The 14,433-nt window shown below is 41.2% G+C and overlaps 1 pseudogene; it reads left to right on the forward strand.

Annotated features, from left to right (window-relative positions):
• The first annotated feature begins 722 nt into the window (after window positions 1-722).
• Window positions 723-1,409, forward strand: LOC131911032 (cofilin-1-like; annotated as a pseudogene).
• The last annotated feature ends 13,024 nt before the right edge of the window (window positions 1,410-14,433 follow it).

Consider the following 14,433-nt stretch of genomic DNA (forward strand, 5'->3'; position numbering starts at 1 on the left):
AAAGATTAACAAAATGGACAAACTCTTGTCTAAAATATAAAAAAAAATCAGAGAAACACTAAAATAAAATCAGATGAAAAAGGAGTGATACACAAGTGATGTAAATGAAAAGGATTCGAAGGGTCTAGGTAGATGGCTCAGAAGTTAAGAGTGTTTTTTACTCTTGCAGAGGATCCAAGTTCTATTCCCAGCTCCCACATGGTTCACAACCAACTGTAACTCCAGTGGCAGATGATCCCAGGAACTCTTCTGGCCTTCTCTCCTTGGGCACTGACCAGGCATGATGTACTGACATACATGTGAATGCAAAACCCTACCTACCTGTGAACAGTCATTAATCAGCTTTCTGAAGTCAAACACTCTTTGAAATTGTTTGACTCCAACACTGACAATAGTTGTGAGCCAGGTGTAATAGAAACTGTGTTTTCTCCAAAGTGTGAGTGTGTGGGGGAGGGGGAGTTAGAGGTACAGCTCTAATCTCCTTTCCCTTAAACTTCTTCTTCTTCTTCTTCTTCTTCTTCTTCTTCTTCTTCTTCTTCTTCTTCTTCTTCTTCTTCTTCTTCTTCTTCTTCTGTTAATTAGCCTTTTTTCTTGTTTTTTGTTTGTTTTGGTTTTTGTCTGTTTAGAAGTTTAGGGGCCAGTCAGATTCTGGCAGCAGCTGCAGCAGCTCATTTCTTCTTTAGCTCTCTCTGTCTCCTTCTTGCTTCCTGAAACAGGCCTCTGCTGTGGCTCTCTCTGATGGTGTCATCCAGATGTTCTTCAACATGAAAGTTTGCAAGTGCTCAATACCAGAAGTAAAGAAACGCAAGAAGGCAGGGGCTCTTCTCCCTGAGTGAGGGCACGAACATCATCCTGGAGGACAGCAAGGAGATCCTGGTAGGAGTTGTGAGGCAGGCTGTGGACGATGCCTACACCACTTTTGTCAAGATGCTACCAGACAAGGACTGCCGCTATGTTCTCTATGATGAAACCTATAAGACCAAGGAGAGCAAGGAGAAGGACCCTTCTCGGCCCCTGAGAGTGCACACCTTAAGAGAAAAATGGTCTATACCAGCTCCAAGGATGTCATCAAGAAGTGGACAGGAATCAAGTATGAGTTACAAACAAAATGCTACAGGGAGGAGGTCAAGGATCGCTGCACTCTCGCAGAAAAACTAGGCGGCAGCGCAGTTGCCCTTAGAGAGCAAGTCTTTGTGAGCTGTCTTAGTCCCCTGCCTGGAGTATCTGACAGCCCCAGATCTGCTCTTGGGTGTTGCAGGCTACCCCTTTCCTGCCAGATCAGAGGGGCTGGGGGATACCAGCAGGGGGAGTTCAATCTCTTCACCCCAGTTGCCTGGCATCCCCCTCCTTCCACTTCCTGGACCACCCTCCTGCTTCCGTCCCTGACGGTTCTGGCCAATCCAAAGTAGTTTTGATCTTCTGATTCCTGAGTTGAAGAAGACCAAGTTTGTGGAGAAACCTGTATTATTTTTAAAGACACCCCTACTCCTCGTCCCTCCCCTTTCCATGTTACCAACTTCTAACCACAATAGTGCCTTTAGTTCTGCAAATAAATGAAATGTGGAAATTTTTGGAGAAAAATGTGGAGAAGAAGAAGAAGAAGAAGAAGAAGAAGAAGAAGAAGAAGAAGAAGAAGAAGAAGAAGAAGAAGAAGAAGAAGAAGAACCAAACACCTCGTAACTCTGTCAGCTCCTGCTCGTGAAAAACGGGCTCACCAAGAACAAGTGCTGAGCGTTCACTGCTGCCCGTGTGTGTGATATATGATTTATCTGCTTTCCAAGGAACATTAAGGAGAACATATTTATGGAGAAAAGTTTGTACCAACATAAGGCTGTCAAAAAAAAAAACTAGGAATTACTAACAATTTATTCAAATTCTCTCATCACAGCAAGAACAACAGACTGTAGATGCTTACAGTAAAACTAAACCTTCCCAATAAGAGGGAATAAACAATGAAGATAACTTTCTTTGAAAATAATTCATGACAATGGTAAGCATTGCTTTCCTGGATATTCCGCCAATATTTTGGCCCTTCCTCACACATTACCACCAGAACCTTCAGGAGAGTCTTCCTGCCAATATAAACATTGTGTGAAAACTTTGTAAGTATAGCTGGGAAGAATAGACCCATGACCTCTGTGTGACTCCTTGGTACTTTGCAAGGCAAAGGCCTAATTTGACATGTGGGATTGGTGGTCTAACCAATCTTGGCGGGCTGTGGGTCCACATGTAAGGGAGATGCCGTGGCTCCCTACCCAGGTCACCAGCTCAGTCTCATGCATGGTGAGTCATAGTGGCAGAAGGGTGCCTCCTTCCTGGCCATTTTGACTCACTCAGTGGAGCAGGAGAGAATTCTCACTGGAGTTGTGGTCCTGAGTTACATGACAGACCACATTGAGCTAAAGAGTTTCACCAAAATGCAACTGGATCCCTCATGTTTGGGGAGAACAGGATGGAAATGACCAAATTCACTGATTATTTGGGTTGGCAAAGTTCTACCAAGTTCTAACATTAGCTATGGGCTCATAAATCATATTTTCTTTGTCTTTTCAACTTCTTAGAGATAATTTGCAACATCTGAATCAGACTTTTCAATGAACTCTATAAGAATTTTCATTCCATTCACTATAAAGAGAAAGTTAACATTCAAAGTCCACCCAGAGTAGATCCAAATGTCTCAATTTGAGTTAGAATCAATGTCTGGATCATATGGATTCAATGTCCTTTCATGGTCTTGTTCTTTCCAGAACTGGTATGTTTTCTTTTTTAAGTTGAAACTAACAATCCTTGTATTTAAACATTATTTACATAACAACATAATTTTGTGGAAACTAAATACTAAATTTAGTCATTACTAAATGACTAAAGAGGTTGTTCTTCTAGACAAATGCCTAAAACTATTTTAATTTCAAATTAATGAAAAAAGAAAGGCATGGAAAATGTCAGAACAAAACATTTCTTCCTTTCTTCCTTCCTTTATCAGATGACCCACTGCAAGCCCTCTCAGAATTAGTCTAATCCATGTGGTTCCATGCACCATTCAATCAAGAATCCCTGTCCTCAAGGCTTCACGAACCACATCTTCTCACTGCTTTTCTGACAATGCTTGTCTTTCTACTTGCTTTCTTACGTTTCTAATCATCAAAGACTAAAGTCATTGCTACTGACTTTACTCTCGGTCTCTTTAGTAAATATTCCTCAACTATGTCACTGTTCCTACCCTGTAGTCTTGTCCATTGTGCTCTTATCTATCTTGTTCTGAGCTAAAATCTACGTCAATCCATCCCTCCAGGCATTGTTTTCTCATGCCATCTGTGGCTGTTCTACACAATCTTCTCTGTTCTAAATTCATGTTGTCTAGGCTTCTTGTTGATACCTTCTACTTCAGTTTGTTCTTCAAATGATGATGTCTCCTAGGATTCTGCCTGAGTTCTCCCTTCCCAATCTATACAGTCACCCTAGATGAAAATGATGTGTACTGTTTGAATGTGACATAGTCTTTTTCTTGGCCCTAGCTGAGCTTACCTTGGGGCGCTTTGGTGCTGGATAGTCACAGTTACCAATGTCACAACATGGTTACCAACGATAACTTGAACAACTGTTATTGTTGTATACAAGTTCACTTTCACCGTCTCCTTGTTAAGAAGAATAAGGAAACGTGTACAAGAAAAAATAAATAAACATGTAAATCATCATTTATAATAACAAAAAAGATAATGGTACTTAAATATTTATTTCTATATTTGGTTCTATGAGTTTTATAGCTTTAGCTCTTATACTTAGTCATTTCCCAATTTGAGTAAATTGTTGTATATGAAATGAAACAGAGGTCCAGTTTCATTGTACATATGCTTGCCCTGTTTTCTCAGCACTATTTGTGGGAGAGACTTTTTGCTTCATTGCCACTTGCATTATTTGACTTTAAACAAGTGTAATAAGTTCTTGAGATTATGAAGTTATAAAGATATAATATTAGTTTACTATCTTACAGCTTTCAGTCCAGAGACATTGGACCTGTTGCTTTAACCATGTGGTGCACTTTTTGGTAAGAGTACATGGCAGAGCAAAATGCTTGCTTTGTAACACAACATGAAGAATCTGTTAACTTTCCCTAAACTCAATAATCCCATTTTTAGTCCTTTAGTGGATTTCCCTTTCATATGCAATTCAAAATTCTAGAGAGGCCTCACATGAATTGATTTGCAGAATTCAATATCTATTCGAAATAAAAAATGCAGGTACTGGCACCAGGGAGTCCAGGTCCCAGGTCTGTTTTGATTTTTGGATAAAGAAGGAAGAAAGAAAATTTCCAGTCAACAAGGGGATTTCTCACAGGTTGTCTCACTGCAGTTATGCCCCACAAAAGAGTCTACATTCCTAACCCACCTTCCTTCTCAAGATGGACAGTCGAGACAAAAATGTTCCTTCTATTCTCCTTAGGACCATTCTTAAAGAAATTCATTTCCTTCCACTATGGTCTACTATTGTGTGCATTTCAATATGTATGATTGGTGTCTGTATGTGTATCAATGCCAGTGTGGGTGCTTGAGGAACTGTAGTGACTATGTGTGAGGTGGTCAGAAGACATTTTTGGGGGATTATCATCTCCTTCCACTGTAGGTTCTGTGACTGAGGTGAGGTCTTCAGGCTTGCAAGGTAAGTTCTGCTACCTGCTGAGCCATCTCACTGACCAGGCTCCTAGACTCTCAGTGAAGCATGGAGCAATGTAAACTTTAGATAATGGTAGTGGACTCTGGCAATGCTAGACACAGAAAATGAGTCCAGACCTTCTAGGCCAGCAAGACCCTCTCATTTTCTGTAGATGGACCAGCGACTGCTAAAGAAGAGGCGACTCGACTGCACAGGCCTAACTAAGCCTACATTTGGAGGTTTAGGGTACACCAGCAGCTGTCTGGAGGCACTGTGTATCAGAGTTTCCTGCTCACCACATTGGCTGACTATAAACACTTTCTGAACTAAAGTTCCCTGAAAGAAGATGCCCTTATGTTAATATCCTAAAGGCTGCTGACTGTTCAGAGCTTCAATTATGGTGGAAAGGTTCTAGTGCTTCAGGTCTGGAGCCAAATTATAAATGATCTTAGGCTGTCATGCCTCCTTGAATAGCCCACTAAGTTTGTTGCCCACCTCTGCATGTGACCTAAAAATCTGTGATTATTAGATACATCTTTTAAAATGTACGAATAGACTCCTAGCTTCCACCAACCCCAGAGCTAACGACGTCATTAAATAGCATCTGAGGCTTGCTGTGCAGTTGCTATAAACTCTTGCTATAATCTGCTTACCTGATATAGCCACCAACTGTTTTGAAAAGTGTGTTGACTTTTGACTTACTTTTGTTCTGTTACTATAAAGTAAAACCCACAAAACTGTTGTTACATCCAAAGACGGAATTGGGGGTAATTTAAGTCTGTGTTCCCACACTCTGGCCACTCATATTTAGAAAAGAGTAGACTATGTCTTATCTTATCCCTTTTTATGAGAGAGCTGTGTTTTCACACTAGTTAGTGGAGGGAAATGGTTTTAGCTTTTGGAGCTGGTAGCTCCAGCCTAAACACTGTTTTTATTTTGAAAGTGTTTGTTTCTTCTGTGTTTCTGTTTGTTGTTCTTATTGTTGTTTGTGTGTGTGTGTGTGTGTGTGTGTGTGTGTGCATATGTTTTTGTTTTGAATTTTGAGAAGTTGTTGGACTCCCATAAAGATTGCCATAGATAACAGGGACCTTCTATCTCAGAATTTGGCCTAAATAACCTCTTGAATCTTGCTTAAATGGCTTTGCAGTATAAACTGGTGCAAGGTAAACTGACTCAATTGGTTTGGAGCTCAGAAAGCTGTGCAGGTTGTGAGAGTCTTGGTCCATATTGAGTAGGATTTAGAGGGCCACAATTTTCAGGAGGTTTGTTGAAACACTCTGTTGGTTGGGTTTGACTTTTTGCCTTTCTTTTCTTATGTTTCTAGAATGGGGGTGTCAGTTTCAAGTTCAGCTAGGAGTCCTCTGGAATGCATATGAGGCAATTAGTCAGGTTATAGATGCAGTTCTAGAACTAAGAAGTTGATACACTATTTTAACACTGCATAGCCCATAGACAGAGAAGACTCTGCTGACAGTTGGTTCCCTGGCCATTCTTTAAGTTATCAAACTAATATATGATGGGGATTACTGTGCATTTTTGTAAGAGTTAAGTAAACATAGTGAAGTTCCTTAAATACAGCTCTTACGCTGTTGTGTAATGAGGATACCAAGAAAGAAGCTGTGCTGGATTTTACTTCATTTCAGGACAGAAAAACTCAAGAGGAAAAAGAAAGTGAAAATAAAAACAGGTTTTTGATCTTCTAAAAACTCTCTCATAGTTACTGTTGAGCCCATGGTACTACCAGCTGACACAAACAAATAAGGATGGGTTGCAGCTGTGTCTTCTATAGCACATGAAAACATCAAGAATGGCTTCCTCCTTGAAGACCTGACAGGCCAATTACCTTGGCAAAGGAACATCCTAGTTTGGTGCAGGACAATACTCTAATCATGTAGTAATCTCTTCTCAGGTAAAACCTTCTATCTTGGAGGTAGACAACTTCAGACACAGAATATTCTACAGGGAGATGAAACATTCTATTCAGGAAAGCCCCTGAAGCTTAGGAACAACTCAAAGGCTTCAGGAAGTCCCTGAACCTGACAATATTCAATAGTTCCCTCCTTCCCCAAATGCCTATAAGCAGTAAGGACTGATGAGAGACATTCTCAGACCAGCACTCTCTCAGGCAAGCTGAACCTCTTAAGACACAGAGACCAGCCAAGCTGTCTGGAAGAGTCAAAGACTATCTAAGCTGCCAGGAAGAAACACTCCCCAATTGAGCTTCCTGCAAGTTGTTCAGTGTGCTACCAGTTTCCAGCTTTCCTGAACATTTTAAGTGTCATATTTGGTAGGTCTCTGAAGTGTTTGAAGACCATCTATCTATTTAAAACATATCTCTGTTTGACCTTAAAAACATACTTAACATGATTATAAGTTTGATTGTTATAGGTGACTAACTACATTTTTAAATGAGCTGCATAAGTGCAATATCTTAAACAAAAATAAAAACACATATACAGTATAACAAAAATAACCTTAAATTTGTATCAATATATAAAAATACCTTAAACAAGAGTAGAAACATGTATAGAGTATAACCAAAGTAGCCTTAAATTTATATCAATATACAAAAATCCCTACCAATGTGAAATATTTGAGACTAGTAGTTGCTTTTTAGTCTAAAAGTAGATTCAATAATCTACCCTTTTATCCTATCATTCCCACATCCCCCCTTTTTATTTTCAGAAAGGGATCCTTGAATTCAACCTCTCTTGCTTAGTTTCCTCCCTTACCATGACCAGTAACAATTTGTAACCAAGCTCCCTAAACAAAGACAAACATCCATAATCCACCAAATGATCAAAAACCACCCAACCAACCTTGTGGGAATGTAGGTATTGTATTATTTAGACTGCTTCTTTTTTTATTTTTTTATTGTTAAGAAATTTTCTTTTCACTTTACATACCAACCACATATACCCCCCCTTCCCTCTTCTGACTACCCAGCCTTCCCCACAACCCACTCCCTATCCTCACATTTCCCAAGTCAAGCTCTCCCATGGGGAGTCAGAAGATCCTGACACACTCAGATGAGACAGATCCAAGCCCCTCCCCCTGCACCAAGGTTATGTAAGGTGTCACATCCTAGGAACTGGTCTCCAAAAAGCCCACCCATGTACCATGGACAGATCCCGATTCCCCTGCCTGGAGGATCCCCAAACAGTTTAAGCTAGACAACTGTCTCCCATATCCAGTCCTATGGGAGCTCCACAGCTATTAGTCCACAGTTCATGGGTTTCCACTAGTGTGGCTGGTCATCTCTGCATGTTTCCCCATCATGATCTCAAAGTCTCCTGCCCACAGAATCCCTCCTTTCTCTCATCAATTGGATTCCTGGAGCTTAACTATGGTGCTGGCTGTGGATCTCTGCATCTGCTTCCATCAGTCACTGGATGAAGGCTCTATGATGACAGGGTATTCACTAGTCCAGTCACCTGAGTAGACCAGTCCAGTCACTCTCTTGACCATTGCCAGTAGTCCAAGGTGCAGTCATCCTTGTGGATTCCTGAGAACTTCCCCAGCACTCTGCCTCTTCCTATTCCTATGATGTCTTCATTTACCATGACTGCCTCTTGTTATCAGGGGTCAACGGCATTTTTAGGAGGCCTGAGAAAGTTAGGATAATAGTCAAGTGCTGGGAGAGCTAGCTGTATTATTTTTTGTTTAGTCTCTGTGTGATGGGAAAGTGTAGAGCTTAGCTGACGTCCTGGCTGGAGTAGTCTGTGAGGCCAGACCATCTCAGCTAGCAGCTTTGAAATTGTTTTGGATGCAGAATTTTGAAGAAACTGCAACAGAGACATTCTGAGAGGCTGAATCACCTGGGCTACTTGTCTTCATTGGTGTCTGGTCCTTTTTTTTTCTGAAAATACACAAACTTTTTAAATTTATTTATTTTTTTCATTTTACATACCAATCCCAGTTCCCTCCCCCTTCCCTTCTACTGCCCCCCCCCATCCCATCTCCATCCACTCCTCAGAGGAGGTAAGGTCTCCCTTAGGGAGTTAACAAAGTCTAGATACCAAGTTGAAGCAGGACTAAGTGCCCCCCACTAGGGACATACTTCAACAAGGTCACACCTATTCCAACAAAGCCACACCTCCTAATACTGCTGCTCCTTATGAGCCTATGGGGCCCATTTTCAAACTACCACATTCCTCAAGCTGGATTCAGGTGGTATCCTTACTTTGATCTCTTATCATTCCTGTCTGGAGTGAGTAGATATTTGTTCATGTCTCCATAGGAACAGTGTCTGCTGTGGGATGTCTTTCTGTATGCTGTGAATATGTGTGGCTCCCATTGGATAATAAATAAGGCTGTTTTGGCCTATGGCAAGAAAGCTTAAAGCCAGGTGGGAAATCCAAGTAGAGATACAGAGAGAAGAAGGGTGGAGTGGGGAGAGAGCCCGATGAAGAAGGAGCAACAAGATGTCAGCAGACTGGTAACACCACGGCCACATGGCAACATGTATAGAAATGGGTTGACTTAAGATGAAAAAGTTAGCTAGCTAGAAGCTGAAGCCATGGGTCATACAGTTTGTAATTAATATAAGTGATTATTTTATAAGCTGCTGTGGGACAGTGGGGCTGAGCTGGACTGAGAAACTTCCCAAACAAATGTCACATAATAACAGTATACAATCAGAGGTTTGAATGAGATGGTCAACTGGCAGAAACTCAGGCACTTGGCACTATTAAAGAGAAATTAAAACATCATTTCCAGCTTACTGTTGTTCACCCTTTAAGAGCCCTTCCAGTTGTTTATTATATGTATCCTGAATCTATAGCTTATTTCCTAAGCAAATAGTACCTATAGCTAAAGTTGGCCACTCAGCCTTCAAGCAGTTTCAGCTAGTGATATGCAAGGAGTATCTTAAGGATATCAAAGAAAAAGGGGAGCTTACTTGGGACAGTCTCTTCTAGTGTTTGAACATCATCAATGTTGACTTTATTAGGATAGAAAGGATCCTTGTTGATAGAAAGGAAAGTGGAAAGAATGAGCAAATGTGGACTACTTGCTTGACAATCTAAACATTGTCTTACAAACACTCACAGCCCTAACCCTAGAAACCGCATTTCCCGTGACAGAATATGACTTTGATATGGAACAGAATTGCTTAGAAATTGGAGATAGAGCCTGGCATGTTGGGTCACACCTGTAATCTCAGCAACCAAAAGGATGAGGCAGAAGACTGCGGTAAAGTTCAGAGGCAGCCTGGGCTAAATAGTGAGTTCTAGGCCAGTCTGGCTTTGTCTCAAAAAAACCAACAAATGAATAATTTTTCAATTCAGCAGACTGGATTTGTCAGGTTAGCACTGACAGCTGAGATCTATGAATTATTCCCAACAGGAGCAGCTGCATGAAAGAATGGCATGGAGCTGGATATGCTGTGACAGAGAGGGCTAGATAAAATTAATAAAAGCACATACCTTCCAAGCTGGCACTTCCACATAAAGGGATGAGCTCTCCAACTGTCCCCAGGAAAACAAATCAATCCCTAAATTGATTCCAAACCTAGCTTCCTACTAGTCTGTGCACATGTAGCCTTGAGAAAGAAACTTCAGGAAATAATGATATGGAAGCATCTTGTGGAAACACTAGTCATACTTCAGACAGCAGATTTCCCATTTCAAATGGCTATCACATTCTGCCCAGAACATGAAGAAACTGACACTAAAGGAAATCAAAGACCTGACAGAGGCACTAAAATGCTACATGAAGAACAGCTCACTGGGACTTGTGATACCCTATTTGCATTTCTCTTTGCTCAGACTTCACCACACAGATGGAATGGGGAGCCAGCCTAAGAAAGGGGCTTCACTAATTTAAATCTAACTCAGTAGGGAAACTTAATGACCACAGGATGTTTTCACTCTTGGTGCACTCACTCTTAAAACACTTATATGAGGGAGATCGGTCTGTAGTTCTCTTTCTTTGTTGTATCCTTGTTTGGTTTGGGAATCAGGGTAATTGTAGCCTCATAGAAGGAGTTTGGTAATGTTCCTTCTGTTTCTATTGTTTGGAACAATTTAGAGAGTATTGGTATTAACTCTTCTTTGAAGATCTGGTAGAATTCTGCACTGAAACCATCTGGTCCTGGGCTTTTTTTGGTTGGGAGACTTTTAATGACTGTTTCTATTTCGTTAGGGGTTATTGGACTATAAAATACTCAATAAAATACTGGCAAACAGACTCCAAGAACACATCAAAACAATTATCCACCATGATCAAGTAGGATTCATTCCAGGGATGCAAGGATGGTTCAACATACGAAAGTCTGTCAATGTGATACACCATATAAACAAACTCAAAGAAAAAAACCACATGATCATCTCACTAGATGCTGAAAAGGCATTTGACAAAATCCAACACCCCTTCATGATAAAGGTCTTGGAGCGATCAGGAATACAGGGAACATACCTAAACATAATAAAGGCAATTTACAGCAAACCAACAGCCAACATCAAATTAAATGGAGAGAAACTCAAAGCAATTCCACTAAAATCAGGAACGAGGCAAGGCTGTCCGCTCTCTCCATACTTATTCAATATAGTACTTGAAGTTCTAGCCAGAGCAATAAGACAACATAAGGAGATTAAGGGGATACAAATTGGAAAGGAAGAAGTCAAGCTTTCCCTATTTGCAGATGACATGATAGTATACTTGAGCAACCCCAAAGATTCCACCAAGGAACTGATACAACTTATAAACACCTTCAGCAACATAGCAGGATACAAGATCAACTCCAAAAAATCAGTAGCCCTCCTATATACAATGGACAAAGAAGCAGAGAAGGAAATCAGAGATACATCACCCTTTACTATAGCCACAAATGACATAAAATACCTTGGGGTAACACTAACCAAGCAAGTGAAAGACCTATATGACAAGAACTTTAAGTCCCTGAAAAAAGAAATTGAAGAAGATGTCAGAAAATGGAAAGATCTCCCATGCTCATGGATAGGCAGAACTAACATAGTAAAAATGGCAATCTTACCAAAAGCAATCTACAGATTCAATGCAATCCCCATCAAAATACCAACACAATTCTTCACAGACCTGGAAAGAATAATACTCAACTTCATATGGAAAAACAAAAAACCCAGGATAGCCAAAAGAATCCTGTACAATAAAACAACCTCTGGAGGCATCACAATCCCTGACTTCAAGCTGTACTATAGAGCTACAGTAATAAAAACAGCTTGGTACTGGCATAAAAACCGACATGTGGACCAATGGAATCGAATTGAAGACCCTGACATTAATCTGCACACCTATGAACAAATAATTTTTGACAAAGAAGCCAAAAGTGCACAATGGAAAAAAGAAAGCATCTTCAAAAAATGGTGCTGGCAAAACTGGATATCAACATGTAGAAGGCTGCAAATAGATCACCGTGCACAAAACTTAAGTCCAAGAGGATCAAGGACCTCAACATAAATCCAGCTACTCTGAACCTGCTAGAAGAGAAAGTAGGAAGTAGTCTTGAATGCATTGGCATAGGAGACCACTTTCTAAATAGAACACCAGTAGCACAGACACTGAGAGAAACAATCAATCAATGGGACCTCTTGAAACTGAGAAGCTTTTGTAGGGCAAAGGATACGGTCAACAAAGCAAAGCGACAGCCTACAGAATGGGAAAAGATATTCACCAATCCCACATCTGACAGAGGACTGATATCCAGAATATATAAGGAACTCAAGAAATTAGATATCAAAATGCCCAACAGTCCAATTAAGAAATGGGCTATAGAACTAAACAGAGAATTCTCAACAGAGGAAACTCAAATGGCTGAAAGACATTTAAGGAATGCTCAACATTCCTAATCATCAGGGAAATGCAAATCAAAACAACTCTGAGATACCACCTTACGCCTGTCAGAATGGCTAAGATCAAAAACACTGAAGACACCTTATGCTGGAGAGGATGTGGAGCTAGGGGAACTCTCCTCCACTGCTGGTGGGAATGCAAGCTTGTACAACCACTTTGGAAATCAATATGGCGCTTTCTTAGAAAATTGGGAATCCATCTCCCCCAAGATCCAGCTATACCACTCTTGGGCATATACCCAAGGAATGCTCAACCACACCACAAGAGCACTTGTTCAGCTATGTTCATATCAGCATTGTTTGTAATAGCCAGAACATGGAAACAACCTAGATGCCCTTCAACTGAAGAATGGATAAACAAAATGTGGTACATATACACAATGGAATACTACTCAGCAGAGAAAAACAATGACATCATGAGGTTTGCAGACAAATGGATGGACCTAGAAAATATCATCCTGAGTGAGGTATCCCAGACTCAGAAAGACAAACATGGTATGTACTCACTCATAACAGGATACTAGATGTGGAACAAGGATGACTGGACTGCTACTCACATCACCAGGCAGGCCACCTGGAAAACAGGACCCCAAGAAAGACACAGGGATCGCCCAATGACAGAGAAATGGAATGAGATCTACATGAACAGCCTGGACATGAGTGGGGGTAGTGAAGGGCGAGGGTCAAGGGAAAGAGAGCTTGGGTGAGTGGGAGATCCCAGCTGGATCAACAACAGAGAGGGAGAACAAGGAATAGGAGACCATGGTAAATGAAGACCACATGAGAATAGGAAGAAACAAAGTGCTAGAGAGGCCCACAGAAATCCACAAAGATACCCCCACAACAGACTGCTGGCAATGGTCGAGAGACAGTCCGAATTGACCTACTCTGGTGATGGGATGGCCAAACACCCTAATTGTCGTGCTAGAAACTTCATCCAACTACTGAGGGATCTGGATGCAGAGATCCATGACTAGACCCCAGGTGGATCTCTGGGAGTCCAATTAGCGAGAATGAGGAGGGTTTATATGAGAGAGAATTGTTGAGACCAAGGTCGGATAAAGCACAGAGACAAATAGCCAAACAAACAGAAACACATGAAATATGAACCAATGGCTGAGGGGTCACCAACTGGATCAGGCCCTCTGAGTGGGTGAGACAGTTGATTGGCCTGATCTGTTTGGGAGGCATCCAGGCAGTGGCACCGGGTCCTGTGCTCATTGCATGAGTCGGCTGTTTGAAACCTGGGGCCTATGCAGGGTCCCTTGGCTCGGCCTGGGAGGAGGGGACTGGACCTACCTGGACTGAGTCCACCAGGTTGATCTCAGTCTGTGGGGAAGGCTTTGCCCTGGAGGAGATTGGAATGGGGGGCGGGCTGGGGGGAAGGTGAGGGGGGCGGGAGGGGGGAGAACAAGGGAATCTGTGCCTGTATGTAGAACTTAATTGTATTGCAAAATAAAAATTAAAAAAAAACCACTTATATGAAAGAATGCCTAACGAAAAAGCTAGACTAGCCGATCTGGGGGGGGGGGCTCCTTAGAAGAGCTGTACCTTCAAAAGACTTTCAAAGGATTTCACAAGGGTGCCATTTGGAAGAGGCAAATGTAATTCTTTGTAAGCTGTAATCTCTCTTCTGCTTCTTTTTAATTTGGCAACCTGGGTCTTCTATGGGAAGACTGCTGTCTTTAAAGTTGCTACAAAATCTGAAAGGGAGTTGGTCAGCACTAAGTAAAAAATCATCTGAAATTCTCCTATCACTTTAAAGTTAATTCTTTTCGACTCAATGTTTGTTTTGCTATAAAATTTCAAATGTTGTTAGAGTTTTGACCAGGTTTTAATTCTGACAGTTTCTATTTAAGGGTTCAGAGCATTTACAAAGGGCACTGGAGATGCGTACAGGATCCTGTTTACAACGGCACTCTGGACCCTTTTCTTACAGTGCATTGCAGTATTA

The sequence above is a fragment of the Peromyscus eremicus genome, chromosome 5 (genome assembly GCF_949786415.1).
Source record: "Peromyscus eremicus chromosome 5, PerEre_H2_v1, whole genome shotgun sequence".
Classification (NCBI taxonomy): Eukaryota; Metazoa; Chordata; class Mammalia; order Rodentia; family Cricetidae; genus Peromyscus; species Peromyscus eremicus.